Source organism: Temnothorax americanus, unplaced genomic scaffold (assembly GCF_048541705.1).
Source record: "Temnothorax americanus isolate GAGA-0224 unplaced genomic scaffold, ASM4854170v1 Scaffold193, whole genome shotgun sequence".
NCBI classification, from domain to species: domain Eukaryota; kingdom Metazoa; phylum Arthropoda; class Insecta; order Hymenoptera; family Formicidae; genus Temnothorax; species Temnothorax americanus.
The window spans coordinates 46,116-58,493 of NW_027509332.1; the positions used below are offsets into that span (position 1 = coordinate 46,116).

General features: G+C 29.5%; 1 pseudogene across 1 annotated transcript; it reads right to left on the bottom strand.

The window, feature by feature from the left end:
- Positions 1-3,560: 3,560 nt before the first annotated feature.
- LOC143896718 (uncharacterized) lies at positions 3,561-7,611 on the bottom strand (annotated as a pseudogene). Its single transcript, XR_013256735.1, has 7 exons — positions 6,307-7,611; positions 6,119-6,213; positions 5,652-5,823; positions 5,342-5,566; positions 5,003-5,263; positions 4,760-4,877; positions 3,561-4,681 (listed from the first exon to the last, which is right to left on the bottom strand). The product of XR_013256735.1 is annotated as an uncharacterized LOC143896718 (transcript).
- Positions 7,612-12,378: the final 4,767 nt, after the last annotated feature.

The following is a 12,378-nucleotide window of genomic DNA, read 5'->3' on the forward strand; positions in this document are numbered from 1 at the left end:
TTTATTCTACCGTCAACCGCCGTGTTTCTACCAACACGTTGACGGGCAATTTTGGCTATATAGAGGCAATCAACACATACATGTGTAGATTTAACATATGTCTGTTATGTTAATTGAGCTTAACAAATGTAAAATGTAAAATTATTAAAATAATTTTAAAAAATATGTTGAAGTAACACAATTTGAACGTATTTATTAAATGTGGCAAACAGAAAAAAAATGTTGATTTTACTCTATAACAAAAGTGGAGATGATTCAACATAAGATTCAATATAAAAGTTATGTTAATTGGACGCACAATTAACTTCAAATTACGATCCAAATTACATTTTTTTCTTAAAATATTAACATATAATATCGGTGTTATTATTTAACACATATCCATATTATTAACACAAAAATTTGAGTGGACCGTTTGGGACATGTGATTTATGTTATATTTAACACAAATTTTCCAATTGTGTAGCATCGTAGTAGCGTCAAATCAATTTAAAAAAAAAAAGGTAAAGAAAGGCGCCCAAGTACACGCATAGTAGTGTATATGTATGTTGTTACCTCGAAAAAAAAAACAGTGGTAGTATTATATCTAAAAAAAATCTAAGTAACAAGTGGTAGACGTAACCTCGAAAAAAAAACAGTGGTAATCAAGAGACACGGTAGTGTCTCGCGCCAAGTACACGCGGAGCGAGACCGACCGTGACTCTTTTACGCGACGCGACGGGTTGCGAGTACCCGAGATGTTGAGATCTCGATAACGAGTGAACGAATCAAGTTCTAAGTAGGCTTGATCGATAGCTTGGGGTCCAATTAGGGGGGGGGGGTTTCTCTCATAATATTCCGCTACGTGCCCTACGAGCGGAGATATTGCGACGCAAAGTCCAAATGCGAAAATTTATTTTTAAGATACGTCGTCGTCGTCGTCTACGTCGACCGCTCTTTATAACATACATCTCTGTTTGTTACATGTATGTTACATGTATTTTCGACACTGGCGGCGCAAGTATCGCCAGTTTCGACATCGCGCGCGTATTTCGAAATTAGGTCGATAGACTTATCGGTCAGGAGGAAGATTTCTATTTAGGTAAATTAGGTATATATATAATAAATATTGAGTCAACGGAAAAGAAGGTTCTCTACGCTTGGCAGAAAGTGCCGCTAAGGAATTTTTAAGTCGATTCTTATGAATCAAGCTTGAATTTGATGTCTATAGTGCGTTCGAAAATAGGTTCGGCTGGTGTTGGAAAAAATAATAAAGTTGGCAGTATTGAGAATTCCCAACACTGCGTTCGTTTTCTCCCAACTGGGAAAAGTTGGAGATTGATAGAATGGGGGCAACTAGTGCAGATATTTATTTGTATCGGTCTCAACGCCTTTTGTGAAACATAACCTACGATTCTGAAACGCATACGAAAATAACGCTGTGTGAACATTGATTAGTGTATACTGCTTAGATCGTAAATTATACACCAATCAGTGGACCGTGCAACGTTATTGACATGTACAAAAATTTTTCATATGACTGAAAGAATCGAGTCTCTGGTCAGTATCGGTCTTTTTCTTGTCATATAATTTTGTACGTTGTTTTATTGCGTCTCCGGCTATCTCAACCACATCGATTAAATCTAAGGTAATCCTTCCTTTTCTTTCTTTATTTATAAAATAAAGTTTAACACATTACTTTTGTATATATTATTAAGTCACATTCTCTTTATTTTGCAAGATACAAAAGAGGTTTACCGCAACTCACATTATTCTGCTGATGCAGATAATTCTCTGTACTCTGCGTATGTATTAACGCTGGTGGCAAAGCATAGAGTAAGTATTACGGTACTCATATTTATGTTTCTATTATTTATACCTAATTGTAATTGATTATTATTTGTCAATACAAGTCCATAAATTATTGCTACTATTTATTACATTAAACTATATTTATCTATATATAATGTAAATGTATTTACAGATTTCTTCTCTTTGTATCATTGCTACTAAACAAAAAACAAAAAAAGCAGTGCCAGGAATAGCTTACAAATTTAATCAGTGTTATTATTATTATGGAAGAATATTTTTTAGTCGAAAATATTATGTTTGAATCTTCTAGTAGTTTGTCTTCTAGTGATAGCGATGATGATGATGAGGAATTACAAAATATATTATTAAATAATGATATAAATAAAAGAAGGGTAACACCAAAAATAAAAAATTACATGGAAAATGTTATTGTTGTAAGATATACAAATATTGAATTTAAATCACATTTCAGGTTGGTCATATTAATTGTAATTATATTGTTAGTAATAGGAAACATTTATTTTAATAATACTATTTTATTATTTATTGCAGAATGGAGCGAAATACTTTCCACTTTTTATTATATTTTATTGGGCCAAAATTAGATAATCTTTCATTTAGAGGAAGAGAAAAAATTAATGCAGAAAAACAGTTATTAATAACTATTTATGTTTTGGCAACACCAAATTCTTATCGTTCCATATGTGAAAGATTTGATGTTGCAAGATCAACTGCATGGTTATGTGTCAAGAGAGTAGTTCGAATAATATATAGCATTCGAAATCAATTTATTAGATGGCCTACTAATGAAGAAGCTCAAACAACATGGACAAACATTCAAAGGTTATATGGATTTCCAAAAGTTTTAGGTATTGTTGATGGGACGCACATAAACATTGCTCGACCAAAGAAAGATGCTAATAGTTACATTAACAGAAAGGGCAGATTCTCTATGCAGTTACAAGTAAGGAATAAAAACATTTTTACTCCCTTATTATTTTAATTAAAGATATTAAAATTACTATGAATTCCAATATATGTTGAATGAATAGAAAAACAGCAAACTGTTAAAAGTAATTACATTTTCTTTTTATATATTTTTCTAGGTTATCTGCAAAGATGATTTGTCCTTCATTCATGTATTTGCTGGAATGCCAGGATGTGTTCACGACATGCGAGTGTTTCTTTATTCTGGTGTACAACGATATTGTACTCCAGAATATTTCCCTGAAGACAGTCATTTATTAGGTGACGCAGCTTATACTATACAGAAAAATGTCATGGTACCATTTTATGATAATGGTCATTTAATCAGAAGACAAAAAGAATTTAATACCAATTTGTCATCTGTTCGAATAACTGTAGAAAGGGCAATTGGATTATTAAAGGGACGATGGCGTTATTTATTGGATAAGTTGCCAATGACACGAACGGATTTAATTCCATATTATATAGTTAGTTGTTGTGTATTACATAACTTTTGTTTATTAAACAATGATGCTATCGAAATCCCTGTCATTATACCTGATATGTTACACGAAATAGAACCGCTTGCTGTTAGTAATGAATTAAAAGAGGAAGGAAATTTAAAAAGAAACAGATTAATGGAAATAATTACAAATAACAATGTTTAAAGAAAAAATTAATCTGTTTTTATGCATGAAAGTGTGTGTGCGTGTGTGTTCGTGTATGTGTGTGCGTGCATGCGTACCTGTGTGCGTGTGCATGTATGTGTAAATATTAATATATTCATACATATAGATGTAATATTCATTTAAAAACAGTATATTAATTTAGTACTTACATATATTGTAGTGTTAAATACAGAAACTTAAGACTTAATAAGAACTTATACTTTTACTGTATATTCATACTTTGTACGTTTACTGTATACTCGTATAGTTTGTATTTTTCCTGTATACTCATAAATGTTTACATTTTTTTAAAACTTTATCATCTTTAATAATTAAATATGTTAAACTATATATATATATTAATAACTGTCAATATTTATAGTATTTCTTTTTTCATGTAATTTCGCAGAAATATCTTCATGAAAATTTATACTTAATCAAAACTTATAGTTTGAACTTTTATTTTTGTATACTCCAATGTTTACATAACTTTATTAAAATTTTAACCTCGCTAATAAGTCAAAAGTATATGTCATACTATACATTCATTAGTAAATAAACTGTTAATATTTAAAGCATTCTTTTTTGCATAGTCTTAATTGTAGTAAAAACTTATATTTAATAGAACTTATACTTTGCACTTTTATTTTTTGTATATTCATTAAATCACTTTTTATCACTTAGGCTCATTTCCACAACTTACTTTAACTGAACTTTAGCTAACAATATCCAATAGAAGTGCTTTATATAAAATGAATTATTCTATTACATATTAGTTAAACTTCAGTTAAAGTTATGGAATCGGGCCTTAATATCATTTTTTAAAACTTTAACGTCGTTTATGAATATGTTATATATATATTAATATTATTGTTAATATTTGATGCACTTCTTTTTTTACATAGTTCTTACTTATATTTAATTTAAACTTAAACTCACATATACTTAATAATTTTACTTAATAATCGATATTTTAAAAAATAAAAATAAAAGAAATTCATTCATACTTAATAAAAACGTATACTCAACAAAAATATTTACTACTAATACTTAAAAACTATATACGTATTCATAATTTGTACTTTTAGTGTAATATAAATGTTTACTTCATTTTTTAAAAACTTCTTTAAGTTCTTTTAATATTTTTAATTTTTCTGTTCTATAATTAGCAGTTTCTTCTCTTTTTATTTTTTTTTCTTCGAGTGATGCCCGTAAATAATTAGCTCTTTCTTCATTTAATGAGATCTTCTTTTGTTCTAAAAAATATTGTGAATTACAAACTTAAATAACAACAAGAAATATTGTACATTTTTAGTTACTTATTGATTACTTACTAGTTGATGGCTCCTGTTCATTATCATCAAATAAAGATTTTTCAGGATCTCGTGTATGCGATCCTGCTACAGATAATGGTTTTACCCAAGGTTTGTCGCAAAAGATCTCATCTAATGGCTAAAACATGTTCATTTTTATATTTAAAAATTTCTATTTTTAAATTATATAAAATGTAATGGGGTAACTAAATTTAAAATTATTCGTAATATTCAATGTTAATTTTGTTATAACTTATTTATTACCTCTAAATATATCCATTGTTTCCTGTCATTTCCACTTTGAGCGTTATAATCAATAATCTGACGATATCGTCTTTTCAAAGTATCCATTTTATTATAACATTGATTAACCGTAAAGTTATATTTTTGTTCATGTTTTATACGTTGGCAAATTTGCGTTCACATTTTTTTTTTGAGGAACTTTCCCTAGCATATACGCGTTTTCTTTATACAATGAGATTAGCAAAAGCGTGGCTTCGTGTGTCCATCGCCCCTCATTTGAATCTAAAAAAAAACAAATATTTATTAAATCTTACTTATGTTATTGTACTCTCTATTTTTGTACTTGCGATTTAAACACACCTATATTAAGCTCATTTCGTTCAGCTTGATTATAATTGTCTTCATTATAGTTTTCAATATCTGAAGTATTGTCGTATTGAACACTACTCTTCAAACAACTTGGTTTATTGTTATCAACTGTTGAAGGTACTACAGGAGAGGTACTACAGTTACTAGGTGTAGAGTTTTTGTAATTTGAACGTAATGCTTTCGCTTTCTCCAGAAGCACGTTGGCAAAATCATTATCTATAAAAATAACACATAAATTATTTTGAAAATATTTTGTCACACATTGCAGTTAAATATTTAATACTAAAATCCTTTTTTGTACCTTTATGAGCACGATTGTAATCTTCTTTTCCTACTTCTATACTATACATAACATTTGTTGATTCATCAAGCAATTTCAACTTTAAAATTTGTTGATGATTACAGTTAACATTGGATTGCACAAATTTCTTCATTTTTATATTTGATGAAGTAATAATACAAGAGAAGAAACTCTGTAAATACATTTATATTATAGTTAAATATAGTTCAATATAATAAATAATAGCAATAATTTATGGAGTTGTATTGACAAATTTTTATTTTACATAATTTATTATATTTTGTATATAAGCGCCATACATGCATTACAATGGAACAGATATAAAATTTAATTTTTCTTTCATCCTATGTATAATTCATAGAGAGAGAAAGAGAGAAATTAAAGATTAAAATAGACGTGTTCTATTGTAATCAATTACAATTAGGTATAAATAATAGAAACATAAATATGAGTACCGTAATACTTACTCTATGCTTTGCCACCAGCGTTAATACATACGCAGAGTACAGAGAATTATCTGCATCAGCAGAATAATGTGAGTTGCGGTAAACCTCTTTTGTATCTTGCAAAATAAAGAGAATGTGACTTAATAATATATACAAAAGTAATGTGTTAAACTTTATTTTATAAATAAAGAAAGAAAAGGAAGGATTACCTTAGATTTAATCGATGTGGTTGAGATAGCCGGAGACGCAATAAAACAACGTACAAAATTATATGACAAGAAAAAGACCGATACTGACCAGAGACTCGATTCTTTCAGTCATATGAAAAATTTTCGTACATGTCAATAACGTTGCACGGTCCACTGATTGGTGTATAATGTACGATCTAAGCAGTATACACTAATAATCAATGTTCACACAGCGTTATTTTCGTATGCGTTTCAGAATCGTAGGTTATGTTTCACAAAAGGCGTTGAGACCGATACAAATAAATATCTGCACTAGTTGCCCCCATTCTATCAATCTCCAACTTTTCCCAGTTGGGAGAAAACGAACGCAGTGTTGGGAATTCTCAATACTGCCAACTTTATTATTTTTCCCAACACCAGCCAAACCTATTTTCGAACGCACTCGTATCCCAGGTTGCCGATGACGAGGTCCACATAGTGCGCTCCGTAGTTTTCGGTGTCTACGTGTATTAATATCTTGAATTCGATGTTCACGTGTCCCAGGTTGCCGATGACGGGATCCAGATAGTGCGCTTCATAGTTTTCGGTGTCCAAGTGTAATCGTACGTTGAATTCGATGTCTAGGTGTCCCAGGTTGCCGATGACGAGGTCCACATAGTGCGCATCGTAGTTTTCGGTGTCCAGGTGTAATAATACGTTGAATGCGATGTCTACGTGTCCCAGGTTGCCGATGACGAGGTCCACACAGTGCGCTCAGTAGTTTTCGGTGTCTACGTGTATTAATACCTTGAATTCGATGTTCACGTATCCCAGGTTGCCGATGACGAGGTCCAGATAGTACGCTTCATAGTTTTCGGTGTCCAGGTGTAATAATACGTTGAATTCGATGTCTACGTGTCCCAGGTTGCCGATGACGAGGTCCACACAGTGCGCTCCGTAGTTTTCGGTGTCTACGTGTATTAATACCTCGAATTCGATGTTCACGTGTCCCAGGTTACCGATGACGAGGTCCACATAGTGCGCTTCGTAGTTTTCGGTGTCCAGGTGTAATAATATGTTAAATTTAATATTTAGGTGTCCTAGGTTGCCGATGACAAGGTCCACATACTGCGCTCCGTAGTTTTCGGTGTCTACGTGTATTAATACCTTGAAATTGATGTCTAGGTGTCCCAGATTGCTGATGACGAGGTCCACATAGTGCGCTTCATAGTTTTTGGTGTCTAGGTGTATTAATAACTTTAAATATGAATGGGTGCGTTCAGCCGATACTCCGTTAGCCTAGCAATCGTGAGCAGTCGCTCGTTTTTGCTCGTTTCCTCTCTTTTTAATCCAGTAGGTCAAAAGAGAGGAAACGAGCGAAAACGAGCGACTGCTCACGATTGCTAGGCTAGCAAAGTATCGGCTGAACGCACCCAATGTAGGACACGTAGATATCGAATTCGAGGTATTAATACATGTAGACACCGAAAACTACGAAGCGCACTATGTGGACCTCGTCATCGGCAACTTGGAACACGTGGCCATCGAATTCAAGGTATTAATACACCTGGACACCGAAAACTATAGAGCGCGCTATGTAGACCTCGTCATCGGCAACCTGGGACATCTAAACATTAAATTCAAGCTTGATTAATAACAATCGACTTAAAATTTCCCTAGCGGCAGAATTAAAATTATGTCATGACATAATAAAAATCGCTGAATTAAAATTATGTCTGGACATAATAAAAATTGGACAAAAATTATGTCTAGACATAATAAAAATTGGATGAATTAAAATTGTGTCTGACGTAAAAATAATTATCAAAAATATCGATACCTGAAGATATCGGTACATATACAGTTGCGAACAACATTCAGTAAGACACGCAAATAAAAATAAATAAAGAATTTTACAGTTAACGACTTATTAACATTAATCATGCTTTATTGCAATTATGTTTTATGTTGAAATTGAAAAATATATACAAAGTGTACAACTAAAAGGGTTACAGATTATTATTTTAAAAAAACTAAGCAAAATATTAAATTGTTGTTTTCTTTAGAAATAATAGTCTGTAACACTTTTAGCTTCATACCTTGTATTATATACGGTTTATAAGATTATAAGATATATTGTTTATAAGATTAAGATGCGTAATACTACAAAAAGGCGTGATATCCGCACAAAATTACCTTTTTTAAAAAAAGGTTAAAAAAAGCGCCAAGTACACGTATAGTAGTGTATATGTTGTTACCTAAAAAAAAAAGAAAGTGGTAGTATTATACCTCGAAAAAACCTAAGTAACAAGTGGTAGATCTTTATATCTCGAAAAATCTCGAAAAAATCTAAGCAGTAGTATCTTTATTCCCGAAAAATTATAACCCAAGTGATACACGTCACAAAATTATGTTACCTTATCAAAAAGAAGAGTCGCGCTTCAAGTGATCTATTACAATTACAAAAAAGAAATGATATCTCTTTAAATTAGAGCGCCAATTACAGAGAGAACATGTATATTGCCTCAAAAAATAATTGTTGGACTACTTTGAAAAATCTTTACATTGTGTCAATTAGAAAAGAATGTATAATAACAATTTTATAAGATTAAAAAATTTTATTTAAATTTAACAAGGGAATACAAGATATTTAAATACAAAGTTATTTACATGTGTATTTTTTAATGGCCACAAAGAATTACAGAGGTAACAGTACAAAATAAAAATATTTTATTAAAATACATAAATTTTTCTTGTAAAAAAACTTGGCGCTGCTAGACCTCGAAATTTTAAATAAATAAATAAATTTATTCTATACTTAATTATAAGCCGCATTATCCGCCGTCCGCGTAGTCACGCACACCCATATCACTCACTCCCACATCCACGCTGATAATCATATAATATTACTCCCATTGCATTCTTCTCTGAATTATTTTTATTTATTGTTGTCCTTATTTATTTAAAAGATCTAGCAGCGCCAAGTTTTTTTACAAGAAAAATTTATGTATTTTAATAAAATATTTTTATTTTGTACTGTTACCTCTGTAATTCTTTGTGGCCATTAAAAAATACACATGTAAATAACTTTGTATTTAAATATCTTGTATTCCTTTTTGTTAAATTTAAATAAAATTTTTTAATCTTATAAAGTTGTTATTATACATTATTTTCTAATTGACACAATGTAAAGATTTTTCAAAGTAGTGCAACAATTATTTTTTGAGGCAATATACATGTTCTCTCTGTAATTGGCGCTCTAATTTAAAGAGATATCATTTCTTTTTTGTAATTGTAATAGATCACTTGAAGCGCGACTCTTCTTTTTGATAAGGTAACATAATTTTGTGACGTGTATCACTTGGGTTATAATTTTTCGGAAATATATTATATACCTCAAAAAAACCTAAGCAGTAGTATCTTTACCTCAAAAAAACCGAAGTAACAAGTGGTAGACGTAATCTTTGTATCTTGAAAAATCTCGAAAAAACCTAAGCAGTAGTATTTTTATTTCTAAAAAATTATAACTCAAATGATACACATCACAAAATAACATTACTTTATCAAAGATGAGTCGTGCTTTAAGTGATCTATTACAATTACAAAAAAGAAATGATATCTCTTTTTAAATTACAGCGCCAATTATAGAGAGAACATATAGTTTTCGAGATACAATGATTACGTTTACCTCTTGTTACTTAGGTTTTTTCGAGGTATAATGTTACCACTGTTTTTTTTTCGAGTTTAAATACAAAGTTTATTTTCAATAGAATAAAAGATTGAATCATGAAGAATTATACTGAGGTAACAGTACAAAATACAAATATTTTATTAAAATATTTAAACCCAACAAGGGAATACAATAAGGTATTTAAATACAAAGTTTATATATGTATTTTAAAAGATTTAATCGCATCGCAAAGAATTACAGAGGTAACAGTACAAAATAAAAATATTTTATTAAAATACATAAATTTAAAAAAATTATGAATCGAAAATTATGAAATAATCAATACATATTTTTGTAGAAAATTTAACGATCTACAAAAAAGTCTCTTATATTTTTTTCATAAATATAACCATTTAGACGATATTAAGGTTTATACTTTGAACTTTAAATCTTAATATCGTCTAAATGGTTATATTTATAAAAAAAATATAAGACCTTTTTTGTAGATCGTTAAATTTTTTACAAAAATGTGTATTGATTATTTCATAATTTGTGATAGTGGATATGATACAAAATTCATAAGAAGCAAAAACAAGTTTTATAAAATTTATCAAACTTTAACTTTGAATATCTTTGGAACGGTTAAATTTATGAAAAAATGATAAGAGATCTTTTTTTTAGAGCAATAAATTTACTACAGAAAATCTATATGGCCGCGCAATGCTGTATTACTGTTTGTTAGAGAGTTATAAAATTTTTTCTATTTTACTAAATAAAAAATAAAAAATCGCGATGAGCGACCTGTTAATATTAATATTAAGGGCTAAAATTTTAACAGGCATCTTATTTTACCTTCCTGCAAGTATATATGCTATTCGTGAAATGAAAAAAAAAGTTGCTCCAGAATGACACCTTAATATATATATATATATATATATATATATATATATATATATATGACGCAGTAATCTGTATATCATTTTACAGTTTTTGCTATTTGTATAAGTCATTTTACTAATTCTTTTTTTTTTATTAAAAATTTATTTTAGCGCCACGCTTTTGTACCTTGCGAGATGAATTCTCAACCTGAAATTTCATATCGGGTTTTTTCAATAAGCGAGAATAGACTGAAAAGTAATGCACATGTGCTCAATCAAATTGCTCGTAAATGAAAAGATGTATGTTTTCAAAATTTAAAGGAAAGAAAAGAATAAAATTTATCTGTTTTTTTTTTTTACATGATTGCTTTATAAACCAAATAAATTCTTCCCAGTGAACAATTTTTTTATGCGTAACGCCGTTCGCTTAGCTTCACCATCCACGGAAGAGTAATTGGCTTCATATTTACAAAATTTTGTTCCGAGGGTCCACCGTGCCTCGAGTAATAATATCAATTCAACACTCTAAAAAGTGACTAAATTTTATTAAATTGCGTATATTAAATCTAATTAACATAATATGCTTAACTCTATTTAGACATGTACTTTTTGAGCATCATTGAATATGGCAAATTTTTTGCACATTTATTAAGAGTAATTGAACGAACACAACATACTGTCCCTATCTTGTGCCTCAAGATAGTTGACCGTGTGCGTTGCTTTTCAGCCTGTCTCCCCGTAATATTAATCTTAATCTTTTTTCAATATAATCAATCGCAGATTTTCATCTGTATATATATTATACCCCTATTTAATTAAAGCAAGATTAAAGTAAATTGATGTAATGAATATATATATTATATATAAATATAATAGATACATGCGCGATCATAAAATTTGGTCTAAATTAGGCTAGTGGATATAATTAGTAATATATTTTTTTACTATCGATAAATTGACGTTTATTACGCTGAGATAAAAGATATGTGTATGTGCATTATAAATAAGATGTAATTTACTAAAATCGTAAGAACACTTTATTAGCTTGTGCATTATTTTATCTGGAAGTAATTGGAGAAGGAATTTTATTTCATTTGTTAATTTGTTCTTAGTCATATGAACCGATTATTGAATCACTATTATGTATCACAAAGATTGATATTTGCAATTTCTCTATTCTGAAAGTAAATTGCGACTTCTTTTATATTAATAGTAATTGTTCAAATCTTACATCTTTATTTATTATACATGTTTTACATGCTTTTTTATAAATATTGAAATGACAAATGGATAATAAAAATATAGCATTGTATATTATAGATAGTAAGTGATACGTTATGTCGAGGTGGAAATTCCAAAATCCGTGGAAGAACAATTTTACGGTATACCATAAAATGTACGAGGACCAAACAAACCACATAATCGCTTAAACAAAACGATCATGTAATTGTAATTAATCTGTAATCTAATAATTAGATAAGTAATTATAATATATATATATATATATATATATATATAATGCCCCATATATATGTATATATATATATATATATATATATATATATA